This window comes from Urocampus carinirostris, chromosome 17 (assembly GCF_059441175.1).
Source record: "Urocampus carinirostris isolate Australia breed hairy pipefish chromosome 17, RoL_Ucar_1.0, whole genome shotgun sequence".
Classification (NCBI taxonomy): Eukaryota; Metazoa; Chordata; class Actinopteri; order Syngnathiformes; family Syngnathidae; genus Urocampus; species Urocampus carinirostris.
The window spans coordinates 29268664-29287240 of NC_142365.1; positions in this window are offsets into that span (position 1 = coordinate 29268664).

An 18577-nucleotide genomic window follows, 5' to 3' on the forward strand; every position below is an offset into this window, starting at 1 on the left:
CGGCCAGGGTGGGTCAGTCGTCGGGGTTCTTCACGACTCAGTGGACAACTCCCACGTCTGAGATTGGTCCTAAATTTCATTGGATGTGGTCTTGAAAAGGTTTTATAAAGTCTTCAATTTGTAAATTTGCACGGAAATCTATTCAGCAAGTTCGTATTCTACAAGTCAAATACACGCACGCACACACAGGCACACACACAAGTCAAGATTTATAACTGGATAGATAGATAGATAGACAGAGCAAGCTCTTATTCCATCTCAGATAGTACTCAACCCTAGATAGATAGATAGATGTGCATTTGACATGATATAATGACAATAAATTACATTCTTTTCATTCAATAATGATCATAAATATTTTATTACCGTATTTTCCACACTATAAGGCGCACATAAAATCAGATTTTTTTCTAAAAAAAGCTGACTATGCGCCTTATAATCCAGTGCGCCTTATATATGGATCAATATTGAATTGCAAGGTCTCGCAACTAAGAGAAGCAGCCACCGACTCCATTTTTCGCGTAGAAGAAGAAGTGCGCTGTGCATACTGGGAAATATTAAACAACGATTCTCTTTTATTTGTGTGTTTGTATAAAGACCCTGAAATGGTTCCTATTAAGAGACACGCTTACAACGCAGAGTTTAAACTCAAGGCGATCAGTAGAACACGGAAATAGAGCAGCAGCAAGAGAGTTTAACATTAATGAATCGATGTTGCGGGAGTGGAAGAAGCATGAGTATAAGCTGTTTATGTTTTAAATTTCACAGTTATTATGTTATTGCTTTATTGTTATTGTTTTGCACTTGTTATTGTTTTTGCACAATATGAGTGTCACTATATTGCGATTGCACTAACGTTTAATGTACCATAACAGTATCAGACGTTTTTTTGCGTGTTGACTAAATGGAGGAAAAGTAAAATGTTATGCCTTGCTGTTGTTCAAAGATGTTAAAGATGTGTCACGAAAATGCTTTACCTCAGAGAAAATAATAAAACAGCTGTTTATTCATTTTGGGAGTGAATGGAGTTGTGGAAAGCTTATTTGTTATCTATTAACAAAGTTTGACTGACCTATCTGACTGTTTTGTTGACATTCCCTTTAGCGCGGCACCATCTAACGGTTGCATAACGTAACTACATCCTCTACTGTAGCCAAGTCAAGACACATTTATTTATATGGCCCTTAATCACGAAAATGTCTCGAAGGACTGCACAGGATTACAATTACAAAATTGCACAATTACCTGATCTTAAACCAGCATGCACTTATAGCGCCTTATAATGCGGTGCGCCTTATGTATGGAAAAAGTTTTAAACTATATCATTCATTGAAGGTGCGCCTTATAACACGGTGCGCCTTATAGTGCGGAAAATACGGTAATTCTCTGACTGTCTACAAATGTTAAAGTTCCAAACTTAAAATTCAACAGCTGAAATGAATTTCTATGTTACTGTTATCGATTCAGATGCAGATGCTGGGTTGGGTCAAGTTTAGCTTTTATCGCAGTTTTCGGTTTGCGCATGTGAGCATAATACAAAAAAAAAAAACCAATAACAATGAGGCGCAATCACACGCATCGCTTCACGTGGCCTCTCTCAATTACAAAAGCAAAGATTCCTCCCTCGGCCCCCAATCAGCAAAAAATAAAACAACATTTGTGTGCCAAAGCAAAACAAGACACGGCATGATGAATGGCACAAGCAAGGCGAGAAGTTGTTTTCACAACCCCCCCACTCTTTTTTTATTTCTCCAACATTTCTCTGTTTGTTTTCTCTTCCAGGTGCTCACCGGACTCCTGCTGACAAATGCCGGCGGTCATGATTTGAACATTAATCACATGAGTGACGTGGCACGCTGGCGCAGCATGCCATGAATACCTCTCGATGGCAGGTGGCAGAAAAAATCAAGCAGGTGTGGCGGGCATGCTTTTTATGTCAAATGCCGCCGAGGGAAAAAGTGACGCGCTATTTTTTCCTCTTAAATACAAACAAAAGCCATTGTTAGGTACTAGTCAGTAGCATAAATGTTTTGTAACTTTTTTTCACACTTTGATTTTAACATTGACACGACAAACACTGGAAATTGAGGTTTTTGTGCACGTGTATGATAGGTGGCAAGTAGCAATGCAGAAATGTCTTTCTTTTCATGGCCAATGGGGACCAGAACAACCCGCATAAAGTTGAAATCTGCCAAGCCCCCAAATGTTTTTTTTACCTCCAGATAATGTAATTTCCAACTGATAACTATACAACTGTAACAAAATAACAATTAGAGGTCTTCAAATAATAACACACAGCTCATAATTGCATTTGAATAAAGGTTGTTATTGTCATTACATGAAAAGAAAACAAAATTGGAGGGTTTTCTCCTTTTAGTGTAAGAAAACAATTTAGAGAGCAGCTGGCTAGCTGCGTGCTAAGACAGCGTGTCCTAGAATTCACCCATATTTCTGCGATTATTAAAATACAAGAGTCCCAAATTGAGTGGTTTTCCACGAGTCATAGTTCCAGGTCTTCCGTTTCATGACTCATGGATCTGACATTGGTAACTAGCAAGGCTCTGCAGGGGTAGCTGTTAGCTTAGCTGTTGCAGTACGCCGGACCTGCAGCGCCGATATTGCCTTCTTTCTGCTGCTGCCCCAGTCGCTTCTGAAACCAGATAACAATCTACGGAGCACCTGCTGGTGATCGTTGCGCTCTTCTGACTTTCGTCAGAGTCCGATTAAATTGATGAATATATTTTCAATGTAACGAGCCGCTAAACGCTAGCAGTCGCTATCCTTCCCAGTTATACATAGTCCGTGCATGCCCCGGGTGTTAGACTGAAAGCATACACCAGCCTATCACAGTCACACACACAGACGGTCTAGCCCACCCAATACACACACATACAATCTGTTTGTGCATTACTTGCTGTGTGCTCTCTCTGACCACAATGAATGAATGATAAGTTTATATCAATAACAATAAAATCTATTTGAAATCTAAGAAGCAGTGAACCAGAGATAACTGAAGCGCGGAATAGCGAGGGGTTTCTGTACACAGAATTTGCAGGATTTGCAAGGTGAGAAATTCACAGTGTCTGCGCCTGTGCACACGAATATGCCTTGCAAAGTATTGTAATGTACCGCAAAGAATTGCACAATTTTATCTTCTAAAAAAGCATGCTCTTGTTCAGTATCTTTGCTTTTTCCAATGATTAGTCATGTGAATTACATTAATCCAGATTGGTAGCAAGGCTGAAAATCTCTCATCTTTATGAGGAATTCCCAGTTTTTAAGTTAAAATGGGTGACCTAGCATACACCTCCATCAGAAATATGTGTTTTTATAGCTATTTAGGAACAAACATGGATTTCAGGAAGGTGGATTAATTGGTTTTAAGGTATGTCTTTTGGGTAAAGTTTGTGTCATGAGCTCTCTCTCTACCGGTAACCAGCACCAGTCATCTCCCTGCTCTGTCACTGCACCCTGATCAGTTCCACCTGTCAGTTCTCGTTTACCACCAGCTGTTCTGATTCCCTGCCAATCAGGCTCTGTATTTAAAGCCCTGCCTTACAGCTTACCTGCATCAGATCGTCTGCAAAGCTACATCCGAAACCTGTTTGTGTGCGCTCAACAACCTTGTTGCTCGGTTTTCTCTTCGTTCCATCTTTCAAGCCATCTAGCTTAAAGGTAGTCCCAAATCTCCACTTCAAAGATTCCTCTTCACTCCAAGACCCCCTCCCCCGTTTCCCCCATCCCTAAATAAACTTTTTTAACGTGAGGTAATTGTGGTCCTCGTCTGTCTGATCCATGACAGTACGATCTGCGCACGTCGCTCCCAGTGTGGACCTTGACCCCTCTGAACCACCCACCGCCATACAGTGCCTTGAACACACTGTGGGAGTGGTCCAATGGATGAATGGGGACATCGCGTCTTTGTTGTGGCTTGGCCAGATTCATCAACAACAAATTCTGCAGCAGCAACAAAAAAAATGATGAGATCACACAGCTACTGACTTGCCTGACCCCAACCAGTCTACCTGCCGGTCCAGCCCCAGCCAGTCGGCCCTCTGATACAGACCCTGCTGCAGCTGATGCCCCGGAACCCAAGATTGGTAATCCAGAGCAATTCAATAGTGACCCTACCCAGGTCCGGGCGTTCCTGACAGTTTGCCAACTTTTACAGAAAATGAATCCGCGACTACAGTACTATTGCCGCACCTTTCACTGCTCTGACCAGCACCAAGCAGGGATTCACCTGGACCCCAGCAGCTGACAAAGCCTTCTCTTCCCTCTAAGCAAGATTCACCTCTGCCCCCATCCTCGGGATGCCTGTTATTGATCGGCAATTCATTATAGAGGTAGATGCCTCTGACGTGGGGTACTTTCCCAGTGGGCTGTGGATGATAAGAAGCTACACCCCTGCGCTTTCTTCTCTCATCGGTTGTCCCCATCTGAATGCAACTATGGCATAGGAAACCGGGAGCTTCTGGCTGTCAAACTTGCCCTGGAGGAGTGGCATCACTGGTTGGAGGGATCCACAATTCCATTCCTGGTCTGGACTTATCACAAAAACTTGGAGTACATCCGCACTCACAAACATCTAAACCCCAGACAGTCCCGCTGGGCCATGTTTTTCACAAGATTTAACTTTGTCATACCACCCCAGATCAAGCAATACCAAACCAGACGACTTATCTCGCCAGTTCAAGAAGGATGACCCAGTTCAAGAAAGATCCTGCACCCATTCTACCTAGTCCCTGTGTCATTGCATCCCTGACATGGGAGGTTAAAGAGCGGGATAAGGAGGCTCTCCGTAATGAGCCAGGTCCTAGTACTTGCCCCGTTGATCGCCACTTTGTCCCCGAAAACCTGGAGTCCCCGGTCATCCAGTGGGGACTCGACTCCCGTTTGGCTTGTCATCCTGGCTCCACCCTTACCCGTCACCTGCTCGCCCCCTTTGAGAAGGGATGTACGGGAAATCGTACGAGCCTGTCCCACCTGCAATCAACATAAGTCGTCTAGCCAGCCCCCTGCCGGATTGCTCCAACCTCTGCCCATACCCACACATCCCTGGTCCCACATTTCTTTCGACTTTGTCACTGGCCTGCCCCTTCCAGTGGCATGACGGTCATTCTCACTGTGATGGACAGATTCAGCAAGACAAAAACTGGTCCTGGAACACGTCTTCCGAATCATTACTGTAAAGCTGTTTTAATTGTTTGAATAGTTATTGTTTTTGGGTGAAATTTTACTTACCAGAATTACTGTTGGTATTGCACTTGCTATCATTCTTGATGATTAAAGAAAAGTTGAGTAGTGGTATTGGTGTAGGCCTGGTAAAATATGACCTTGCCAAATTGCCATTCTAGTTAACCCTTATGTTGTGTTATGGTCTCCAGTGACCCGTTTTAAGTTTATAAGATGTAATAGCTGATGTGTCTGAGGGGCCATGAAATGAAATTACAATGGAAATACAGTACATGGTAATGGATGCATGCAATATTTGTTAGGATGTTGTTTAACTATTTTGAGGGATAGTCCTTTCTTCTTGGTAGTCAGGAATGGTCAAAATTGACCTGCTAACAACGGTTAGTGGTGCCGATTTTGAACACAACACAATAGTCTACTTGTGACTCCAAGAGCTAAGAAGTCTGCAGGCTCTAATCTTAAAACCAGTTTTTATACAATACCCTATGATGGATGTCACCTAGGGTATGTCAACATCTGCATCGACCAGCCGGGAGATATGCTAAGCCGCATCGTTGGCGTCATGGAGTTTTTGGACTATTTTTCACGTTTTAGGTGTTGTTACTGTCATAAGCTTTCTGGACAAATTTTTACATATTCCCTGTGTTTTTTTATTGATCTTCACTATGAGTTGTGTATTGTTACCCATTGCTAAATCTATCGCACCCTGGTCATCCTGGAAGGGTGATTACGAATTGTGAGGCCCCTTCTCGAGGTTTCTTATTTTCCTCATGCTGAAGTTTTTGAGTTTTTCCTTGCCCGCATGTTGCTTTAAGATAAGGGGATGGTGCAAATGTAACCTGTTTCTTTGAGACATTTTGTGATTAAGGGCTAAAGGGAATAATTGTGATATGACTTGACTTGATGGTTAAATATTAATGAAATATTCAGGACAAAATCAACACTTTGCATCTCGCTTGTACACATTCATCATTTCAAGTTACAAAAATTAATGTTTCCAACAATTCAATTCATTAACATGAAAGCCGGTTTAGGAGCAAAAAACGTGGACTGAAATTTTCAACGAACACACTTTTTTTCAAATTCATAAAAGATTCAAACATTCCCAAACACATCATCTCTAGGTGTGTTTGATGTGCACTCTGTGATTTTTTTAATTCCCCGGTTTTGCCGTCGGGGCGAACGGTAAGCCATCATGCAGAACAGCTGCTCGATCGAATTATCACCTGCCTAATCGGTCCTGCCTGCTGCTCTGTAGTTGCCGCAGCTACCCAGAGGTAAACAATTCCCTGGAAAAGAAACTTGCGCGCCAACAGGAGTTTCACTTTTATGTCCTTGGAATCAATTTTATCATCAAAGCCTTGGCGCTGGCAGGAGAATGCCTTTTTTGGAGCATCCTTCAAGGAATTTGTTTACAGTCCAACTAGAATCCATTTTGATAAAACGTCCAGAAGACGTTTTTTTCAATGTCTCATCAATCAATGTGTAAGCAAGAATGCTCTAGTCAAAGCAGTTCCATCTCTTTTTTCTTCCTTTTTCTAACAGGTGACCATTGAAAGTGTGTTTAGTAATTGTAAGGATAAAAGTGGGGATAATTAGCCTATTTTCCAGAGTATAAGTCTTTCAGTGAATCAGTTGCACCAGCCAAGAAATGGATAATTTAGAAAGAAAAGTTGCATTTTTTGGGGAAATTTGTTTAATCAAATCCAACATAAAAACAGAAGTCACATTTCGAAAGACAATTTTGAATAAAAATAAAATAAAGAACACGGTATACTAACGTTACACATATGTGCATATCTTAGACACACTTATGAGTAAAGACGTAACATAGTAAGAGTTATTCAGATAACTCCAGCACAGGGGTTGGGAAACGTTTTGATCCAAAGAGCCATAAAAGCAAACCTATTTTGCTATTTTCTTGAGAGAGCCACACCATATTTTTTTAAGACAAAATTCAACAAAACTCCCAAACCCACTCTCCAGACAAAAGCTACTTCTTCAGCGCATTTTATTTCACTGTGAAATTTAGTTGATAAGATTGATGAAATAATAATGCCAGAGCCTGTGTCCCATATCAATATGAATATACCACTGATATACCACAGTTATTTAGAGTGATGAGGCTCATTTTGATCGTCATTTTTGTCATAAATAATGGTTGCAAAACAAGGTGCGAGCAAAGTTCTCTTTTGAAAATGTCACAAAATACTGCAAAAGAGGGTACTAAAGTATTTACCTTCAGTGCCGATGGTACTGGGCAAAGAGGAGTGCACACGTCCAGTCCTGTGTTTAGCTCTGCCCATTCCTACCGCTCACCCGATCAAAGAGTTGTGGTGCTTTGCAAGAACTCTCGGGTTTTTTGCAAGTTTGTTGTGTGGCTTTTCATTATAAAGTGTCTCAACAATGAACATAGATTGCTTCGTGAGCCTCCATATATATGAGTATTTAGTGATTTACAGCCAAAACTAGGTGTTGGTGTGACACATTTAGTGTAAACTGTAGTCAAAATTATGTCTTATATATACTGAAAAAAACCCTTTAATGAGTCAGAATTATTTCGGTTTTGCACGTGCATCGGCTCTGAGGTACCAGCAAACTGAATAACTGACCAAGTTCTATTTTATCTCCGAGCCATATATGCCTTGCAAGCCATAGGTTCCTGACCCATGCTCTTTCATGAAGAGTATGCTCACCAAACTACCAGATTAACTCCAAACTAAATCCAATTAAATATTCATCCTTGGTGTCACTTTTAATGGTAAACAACGCCTCCAACTCAGGAGGAAGATGATAAGCCTCTTTGCTTCCTCTTTTTGCTTTGAAAACAGGGAAACAAGGAAATGTTAAAATTGTCAACACAGGCCCTCTTAAGGTTTAGTGTCAAAAACATGTAAAGTGATATACAGTTCTGGTAATGAAATGTAAAACTCAATGATATAATAACATACCTGTCAACCCGTATGAAATATATTTATTGTGCATTTTAAGACATGTACGACATACAATAAAATTTGTACGGAAAAACGCAAATTTGTCAATTATGGGTACCATCAGGTATACACAGACTATCATGAAACGGCAAATCAATCAAGTCAAACGAGTTCGCCGCGGTATCGTTTTTTTTGTTCATTGCAAACGAAACGAGCGGTTTGATGCTACTGTGCGCATGCGTCTGCCGCCTCGGATTTCATGTCGTAGTTGTGTAGTGAAAGGAAGTCCGTCTCTTTTTAGAAAAAAAGGAAGTATAAAAGGAGAAAATGAAAAAAGAACGGTTTGTGGTTATCCCTTTAATCAGTATATTACTGTCAGTCCTCTTCTGGAATACCTTAGTGCCCTTTAGCTTACTTTTGACTGGCCTGGGCGTTCATTGATTTAATAGAAGCAAATGCCTGACTTTGCGATTACCTTTCTTTGGATTTTCATGTCATGTCCTCCTTGACATGAATGACGAGTATGATATGTGTTTTGGGAAAAAGCGTGATTACGCTGGATGCCGTGGTTGGGTTTAGCCATCATGGCTCTCATCATTACTCTTTCTGCAACTTTTCAAATGGCATCCTTCTTGGTATCAATAACAGTAATGCTTGGACTAGAAGTAAAATCGGGCCTAAAGAAAAATCCAGCCTGACCCACCTTCACGGATGTCACAACCCAACCCGACCCCCACCAATTAACTTGATTTGACTGGAGCAAACCCCAAATATTCTATTTTATTTGAGAGGACTCAAGAGGAGGAGAGGTAATTTCTTATAACAAATTAAAGTATGTCTTATAACAAAATCTAAGTTAAAGAAGACTTGATAAATATTTACGTATGATATATTTCTTTGTCTGCAGAGGTTACGTTAACAGATTATTTTCCATCACTGACAGTCTTTTAAGAGTTCCTAGAAAAATGTTATGGCTGTTTGTCATGATGAAAGGTAAATCATATCAGAAGTACATCCTACAGAGTTGAGCATGTCAAGAGAGACAAAGGCAGAGAGAAGAAGAAAAGCAATTATGGGTGGGTAATGAAAAAAGTCAATGAGAGAAAAACCCGACCTGAACGTAATGATTGAAATTTTAGGCCCAACCGGGGCCAAAATTTGGGTGGTACTTGTGTCATTTGTCTTGGACTCCTAAAAAGTCTGACACCAAAAAAACGAAATTTAACCGAAATTGAAACATTAATACATTACTTATAATTAAAAACAAGTACAGCCGTAAACAATTTGATGGCAAGATCATTTGGATTTACAGTGAAGAGGAATGACTTCCTCCTCCACATGTACGTTAAGCAACTGGGTTGCCAGATGGGAAAAATCAAGCCCTGGAGCTGAGCATTTCCAATCAAGTTTTTATCACAGAATATTCCAGGCACAGATGAGCTACAGAACATTTTTGATTTACAAGAGTGGAGTCTAAATGGCTGACGATCCCTTTTACGCTAGGAAAGGTGGGCCATGACAAAGACCATACTTTAGATTTAGTAGAAAAATCTCCCTACTTCACACCTGCCCTTTGTCTAGACCGGGTCTGGAAAGTACTGATAAAACCCAGGGCCTTTCCTAACACAATGTTGCCCATTTGCACCACTGCAAATTGCACTACTACAATCCCCTGTAAGTAAACATCCAATGTAAATATCTTCTGCTTTTACATGCCCACACTTTCTTCTGTAAATATTTTGTGCTCATAAATATCCAAATTCTTTTTATCTTTTTTTATCTTTTACCTTATACAGTCTAGGTTTAACTGGAGTGCCACGTCCATTTTCGTTGTCACAATTTGTTCAACACATTTTGTATCAATGATAATAAAGGTATATTCTATTCTATTGTAGCTGCCAACCGAAAACACTACTTGAAACAATATAGAGACTTAATAACAACTGAATGAATGGACACTTCAAGAAGTCAAATAATTAATCTCGAATGAATAATCATGAAATGCATTGATTACGATAAAATAAAACCAAAGGAAACAAAATATTGTAAAGAAATACATCAATTTTGCTTAATTTTCTCTTTTTGGGGGGTAATGGAGCCGACGTTGGTGAAATACAGCCTCTGCGGGGATGAGATTTGTAGCAGTAGCCAGGACCTGTAGCCTCACTATTACCTTTTCTTACGACGACGCCTCAGTCTCTTCACCAACCCAATAACAGTCCAAGGAGCACATGATGGAGATTTCTTTGTGCTCTTCTGACTTTCCTCAGAGTTCAAAATAATTGATGATTTCCTTTTCAACGAGCCGCTTAAAACGAGCGGTCCAGGTTTGTTTTGATTCAGAGACATTGCGCCCACCCAGATGTTTGACTGACAGCTTACACTAACCTATCACAGTCGCGTAAGCAGTCGGTCACGCCCACCCAACAGACACACATACACAAAATCTGCTCTCCCCTGCTCTCTTGCTTTCTCTCCACAATGCACGATACGTTTAGCAATAACAAGTATGACAATAAAGATAATTCAATTCAATATCCACGAAAGAGTGAACCAGCAATAATCGAAGCTCAAAGTAGCCGGGGGTCTCTATAGATGTAAAGTTACATGACGGATACTATAGATATCCACAACTTGCACAATTAACCTCTTCTTCCTCAATATTCATGGAAAATGCATCCAGACAACCTGATTTTATTTGTTCCAAACATACAGTTACCTTATTGACTGCCCATTAGAGTTGTACAATTTGTTCTGCACACAATAATAGTAGCAATGTAGAGAAAACAGAAGCTTGAAATGTGTGTTCTTCTAATCTAAAAGCACATCTGCAGGCCGGCAGAGTGGTCTATGACAAGCTTCCATTGTGGGTCTTCTTGCAGATAATGACATTTGTACACTTTTGAGTGTGTGTTTCACATAAATGCTACATTTGCTCCATCTGCACTCCCATAATGGAATTGAGGGACATCCTCTAAAAGGAACTGGGAGAAACAAATGCAATTATGATGCAAATTGCATCATTATGAGAATACAAGTATATTTGCTAAAAATATCAATATTGTATTTTGTTATATAACTCAATACCAAACAAATATATAATAACAGTTTACAAAAAAGTTTTTTTTTAGTTAAATCATGGTTAGTAGGAACATTTTTAGTTCTCGTATCTGCTATAAAAATAACCATGCACAGGTAACATCCAATTTACAACCGGTATTGGTTCTGACTAACCAGTCGTAAATCCATTAAAATGTCCCAATCTGCTGCAAAGATGGTATGCAGTTACTATGTGTAGTTGTAGATTTCTGTGCTGGCTGGCTGCCTAAATTGTCTGACATGGTTCCGGGCTACTATCTGCTGCGGTGCAAGACATTGAAATTTAAAAGAGAGAGCATGTATCTTAAAGTGTTTAAACCTTATTTTTGACTTTTTGTTTGGATACATAAACTTAAATCTGACTCAAACGACTGTCTTAACCAGACTCGAGACTTGAACCCATACAATGAATCCTAAACTGTGGCTGAAATTATAAAAAACCCTAAAATTTGGGTTAAAACATGACTGATTTGAAACATTACCTCTGGCCATAGCCAATTTTTAAATTAACCTCAGGCTGTAAACCCTTGTTTGAAACCCAATCACATTTGCAAATTACATTTGCAACTGTGACAATCCAGTCGGTTAAGTTTACCCCCTTTTTAAAAGCGAGTATATAAAATAAATAAAATAATAATTCTACATGTAAAGAAAATAGTAAAATTGGATAGCAAAAAAAAACATCGTAGTAAATTTTTGATCATGAAACTAAATTATTTACTGAAATAAATTGGTCTATTTTAATTACCGAAATCAAATGAATTCCCTCCGCCTCAATGAAATTTTGTAAAAAACAAAAAAAACAAAACACCATAGTGAGAGCTGTTATCACGTCTTTCATCATTTCTTGCTCGGGCAAAATACGCACGCCAGCATATATGACGGACAGGACCTGCGATTTTCAATAGCAATTGTTAGTTAATCTTTAAACATGTGTGAATATATTTCTTCTGCTGGCCTTTTTTCAAATGGAAGGTTTTTTCCCCGATTGATTCTTGGATGTTGTGAAATCTCGGTGATCCAGGTGATGAGCTACCCAGACAAGGATTCCAAAAAAGATCTGATTCATCATAGGGCTTCACATCAGGGTCAAGGTAGAAATTGGATTATTCCTTTCATCTTGACTGTGAACTGCTGAACTTTGAGAAACCAGTGTGTGCTTATCACACATACCCATGGATTTGGGATTTCTCTGAATCAGGGAACATCAAAATGTGTTTCCTTTGCTTATTCTTGTAAGGGTAATCCATTGCTACAAGTACACTCTCTCTCTTTCCAGCCACACTCTGTCAAAAAAAAAAGAACCACCCGTCCCATGCGACCTTTTCCTTTTACTTAAATTTGTTTCCTATCGGATTACTGAACTGAACCGCCAACGTCTCCCGACGCAGGTGTCACCTCGCCCATGATGGACAGCTTCAAAAAAACGTTTCTTTTTTTTTCATTTCCAGGAAATTACCAGACTTTACAAATGTATAATAAAATTCAGATCACCAGGGTGTTGGCTTTTAAGAACTTCACAAACTGCAATGAATAATCTCTAACGAACAACTTTGTTGATTAGTTTAAAGCCAAGTTTACTCATTGTTTTGAATAGCTACAGAATTCTTCTTTACTTGCCCACATGTTACCACAATATCTAATAAAAAATGTGAGTTTGTCTTGTTACAATGTTTTTACAGATTATTTTTCCCCTTTGCTGTATATAAATAAATTGTAGTTTGCTTAGATTCGAACCATGTGTGCATTCTGTTGGTATCTTTTCCTTCAGATCAAAAATTATAATGAAATTTAATAAACACAATTAAAAAGGTAAAATAGCAGGTTTTCTATTTGGTATTTGCCGTTTCAGAATAATTTAAAATTTGACACAAACTTAATTCAAGATTTCATAATAACAAAGAATTAAACAAGACTAAAAACCATTTATTGTTGTGGACGGATTGCAAACTCTGCCTGTTAACTGCAAAACACAGATAATTTGAAATTTAAGCAATTTTCTCTACAATCTTCCTGTCATCAATTTCCATTGTCATTGAAATTTGAAATGTATACTTCAAGTTTGACACAAAAAACGATTTAGGTTGATTTGAAAATCCCATTCATGCGCATAAAGTAAATTTTGCAACTAATAAAAGGTTTATCAAAAGAAATTGGAGTAAAAGACAGGCCATTAAAATGAAGTAAAAATAAAACGGTTGGTAAACCAAGATTTGCCAAATTTGGGATTTCTCACCTAACACTTTAAACTGAGTAAAATGTTATTTTTCTCTTATTTATGTTGAATGGTATCTATTATCTTGTCCATTGTTCCTTAAATTGCTAACTATTGTTCAAATTAATTCTGAATCTGGTATTTCCTCTCGTATTCTTACAACTCATCAAACCTAAAACTAGTCCAGTAGCTTTTCTTTACTTTTCTTGAAGGAGCTGAATGAGGGATCCATGAGCCATGAACATAATGTCAAAATCAGAGCCAGTATTGTAGATTTTGGATAAACTCTGATAAAACTCTTTTTTTTTTACTTGTATCGAACCAATATCCAATATCAATATTGTATCGGGACAGTGCTTTTATTTGATATTTGAAATCTTTGCACATGAAAAAAACATGCGCAAATATGTGTCTTGCACTAAAGCAACCCACTTTTTCCTCTCAAGCCTCAGGGGAATCGGTTGATATTAAATTGAGCCCTCCATCTTTTATTTGGTGGAATCAATAACCCGCGAGACGGAAACCTAACTCTGTGGCTTTTTCATCAAAATTATCGACTGGGCTTGCCATCTGCCTTTTATTAGACGCGGCGGCACTCTTTGGACTGCTGATATGCAAATATGGAAGCAAAGCATGATCACGTGAGCCGTTTGGGGGAGCGAAAAATGGGAAATGGAAATTTACCAGAGAGTGCTGCTACATTTGATCAGATAATAATGTCTTGATGAAGCAGCATGTAGTGCATTGCCTAGTTTTGATGTGTTAGTGTTCTGTGTTCCAAGATGAAAAAGCCTTTAGTATTATCCCCCCAAAAAGTTGGCTCCATCTATTTTCTGCACCACTATCCTCATTAAGGTCGCAGGGGCGATGGAACACTTACCAGCTATCTTAGAGCAGTGGGCAGGGGAAACCCTGAACTTGTTGCTGCCCAGTCGCAGAGTACAGAGACAGATCACTCACTCGCTCATTAACACATGGGGATAATTTGGAGCCACCAATTAACCTGACATGCATGTTTTTGGAATGTGGGAGGAAACCGGAGTCCCAGGAGGAAACCCACGCAAGCATGGGGAGAACATGCAAACTCCGCACAGGAAGGCTGGTAGCTCGATTTGAAACCATGACTTCAGAACTGTGCCACTGATACGAGGAGAACATGCAAACTCCACACAAGGAGGTTGCAGTAGCTGGAATCGAACCCCGGACCTCCGTACTGTGGGGATGCACACTAACACAGTTAAAATAATGTTACAATAAACCATAAAATGACAAAAACTATTAGAAAATCAAAAAATAATTTACGATTTATCGGATTTCCAATATTTTAATATTGTATTTTCAATGTAAGGGTTCAGTCGAGGGTAACAATAAACAGAAACATTACAAAACCTATTCGAAAATAAACAATGTTCTTTTTTTTTTCAAAAGTTTTTATAATTTTTTATGATTTATTGTTAAAAATAAACAGTAAGGGGCCGGTCACACAGCCGTTTGCGGCTGAATCACGGCTAAAATTTTGCTTTTGTTTTTTTTTTGCCCGTGGTTGCCCGTGATGGAAAATGCACAAAATTGGCCAACAGACGCCGGCGACTGTTCCGCTTCCTCATCGCGTCATTTCGGCATCATTTTCTCGTGTGGACCACGGGTATAAAAGCTCCCGAGCCGGCTCCTACGCAACACCCCCAACCCCCCACCCCCTCGCGTGAACGCGCATTCTGCTGCGATCGCTTTTGACTTTTTCATCCGCGTTAACAAACGTACAGTATTTTGTAGAATACGATCTCCCAATTGTTATAATTAGCTCGCTTTATTGTTTTAATAAGCGTTTTATATAGAATACGATCGCTTTTGTTGGAAGCGCAGCAGAATGCGCGTTCACGCGAGGGGGGGAGGATTTACCGTTCGATTACGTTCACAACAAAAACAAAGACGGAATGGTTTAAGTTGTATTACATTCCCAACAAATGCAAGACGAAGTGGTTTTGGTTATATGTTCGCCATTACATTCCCTAAAAGTGAGATAAAACGAGGTAAAAGTGGTTGTAGTAGCGAGGGGATGCAAATCTCGGCAGGGATGCATTTCTCGGATAACACCGGGCTGTAGAAATCATAACCGCTCAAGACACAGTCCCCTGAAGATCAAGATTTCAAGCTATGGCATCATTTTTATTTTATTATCTTAAAAAGAAATGTCAAGAAATAAAAATGGATTAAGACGAGGTCACTACGCTGACAGGGATCCATGTTCACCCCCTTGTCGTCTCGAGCACAACTGACGTGTGCTCGGCAAATCGCGCTGTATATACGCGGAGAAAGGCGTTTGACTGTCACACGCGTAACACGCTAATTTCACGTAATAACACCGCGATACTGGCGCAGAACATGCTATTACCATGCTCCACCCACAATTACCCGCTGAAATTTCCCGTCCTACCCATGTGTAACCACGCCCTGGCTGCGGCCAGAGCACGTCGTTCCGCGTCATTTCCGTGTCATTACCTCGTGTTGACCACGTGTGCCGCACGCGGTTTAACACGTGCTCAAACTTTTGAGCAGCTCAAAACTTTTTCGCACGGCCAACCGCGTGTGAATTTCCCACCGCGAGTAAAGCACTGCTGTATCTCGTCTATATGGCGGTCTCAAAACGTCCAACAGCGGCCAACAGCGTCGGCTTCACGGCCACAAATTTCTGGCCGTGGTTCAGCCTCGATACGCTCGAGAAAGGCTGTGTACCCGCGCTCTGAAGAATTGAGCAGCGCAAATCTTTTTCGCGCTGCCACCCGCGCGCAAAGTTCCGACTGCGTGTTAAGCACTGCTGTATCCCGTCTGTATGGCGATCTCAAAGCGTCCAATAGCGTCCGCCTCACAGGCAGAAATTTCTGGCCGTGATTCAGCCGCACATGTCTGTGTGACCGGCCCCTAAGATGACAAAACTATTAAAAAATATTTATTTATATTCCAAAATGTCACTACTCCCTTTCAAAATGAGGATTCAAATGAAGGTAACAAACATTAAACTTGTGGAAATATTAAAAAATAAAGAGACAATGGACAGTTCCGTTTTGTGTAATATTTTACCCTTTTACTGTTCAAAATAAACAGTAATATCACAAAAACTTTTAGAAAACAAAAACATTTAGAACATTGTCATGATTACTGATACAACTATTGGACTCTTGCAATGAAGGTGGCATAGGATGCCAGGTCATTATTCTGACTATTATTGCACACTGTTGTTTGTTGTTTTGACTATTCTGAACTGTTTACATCAGAAATCTCTAACCTTTTTCTTTTATATTATGCACGCGGTCGCTTTTCTTTTATTCCAGAATGGAAATGGTTAAAAAAGAAAAAGTGTCACGATTACTGATGTGACTCACCTGTGCCCGCTCATTTGGCGCCAACCTCTGTGGGTTCTGATTGGCTCCCTGTCCCTACTTAAACCTAGTCCTGTCTGTCCACTGTTGTCAGTCCATCTGCGAACCTCAGTTTATACTAGGCAAGCCTTTTTCGACCCTCACTGCGACCTGTCCTGTTTTTGCTCCCATCTGTCTCCGGCTACGACCTGTTTTGATCCTGACCACGTCTGTTCTCCCGTCCCGGATTACGACCCTTTTTGTCTCCGACTACGTCTACTCTCCCGATCTGGCTTACGACTCGTTTCCGACCCCGACCACTCCTTGCTCTCCCAGTCCCAGATACCGACCCGTTTTTCTGTCTCTGACACCGCCATCGCTCATTACGGAGGATCCACTTCTGTGTTTGGATCACAATCTGAGTACGAAAGCGACTTGCTTCCCACATCCAGCAAACACCGGATCGTGGGCGCAGCCCTTCCTTTTTCCTTCAATAAAACTTGTGAGAAACGTAACACAATTGGGTCCTGTTTCCGTTCTGGTCCTGACAACATAAAAAAGGTACAATGTTGTCTATGTTTTCATCTTTCTTGTCACTGCTATCTGAAACCTTGGTTCGTAGCGTGAAACACTGTTGGAAAATAAAAAACAACACACAACTTATTTAATTTTTCAATATATTTTTGTTACTATTTACTGTTGACAATAAACAGTAAGATTACCAAAAACCTTTACAAAATAAACAAAAAATGTACAATTTCTTGATTTCATTTCTGTTAACAATCTCACTGTAACTATTCTAACATTAACATTAACATTTAGTATAATATTTAGCATATTTAGTATATTATTAGTACTTCAATACTCCAACTCAATACAACATTTTATTTATATCTGTACATTCAAGAAAACTGTGAGGGTCAGATGTATCGACATTTCGTTCTGTATACACGTGTACAAGAATGACAATAAAGTAGATCTGAATCTGAATTAAAAAAATAAGTTACGATTTACTTAGTTTCAAATATTTTTTTGTAATATCACGATTTATTTTTACCATCATCTTATTTAGTAATGTGATACACTTAGAATATGAATAATAATATACAATTTATTCATGTTTCTAATATATATCTTTTAATATCACTGTTTTACTGTTAACAATAAACAGTGGGATTACAAAAACGGATTTGAAAAATAAATAAGCAGTGTACTAAATAATGTAATGTTTTTTTTCCCCAAAATTTTGCAGTCCGTCTATTGTTATTCAAATTTGGATTTCATGAGAAAGAAATCATACCATTAGCAGAATTTTGGCAGAATCATCATCCTCATCCTCATCATCTTCTCAATTTTTCTCCCAATCTGTTGCTGTTTTAATATTCTGTCGTCCTATTGGAACAAACGAAGCAGAAAAAAAGAAGGGAGCAATTAGCATTGCTGTGCCAGACGAAAACCACAGGAGAGTCTCCAGTCATCTCTCAGTTTTCATTATTCTTTGTCAACTGTATTGAAGGTAAAAAGCAAACTTGCGAATGTTTTCTAACCAAACCGAATGCCTAAACCCGAGGTTAGCAACGTGCGGTTCAGGAGCCGCACTTTTAAAAAAAAATGCTTACAAGTTGAAAAAAAGGAGGAGGCAAAAATATTTTTCTTTCAATATGGTTTCCGTAATAGGAAAATCATGACACAAACTATGTTACTCAATGCTGTAAAAATGTGTGGAATAAATATTACTTTTCAACAGACTAGGGCGGCATTGGCTCAGGAGGTAGAGC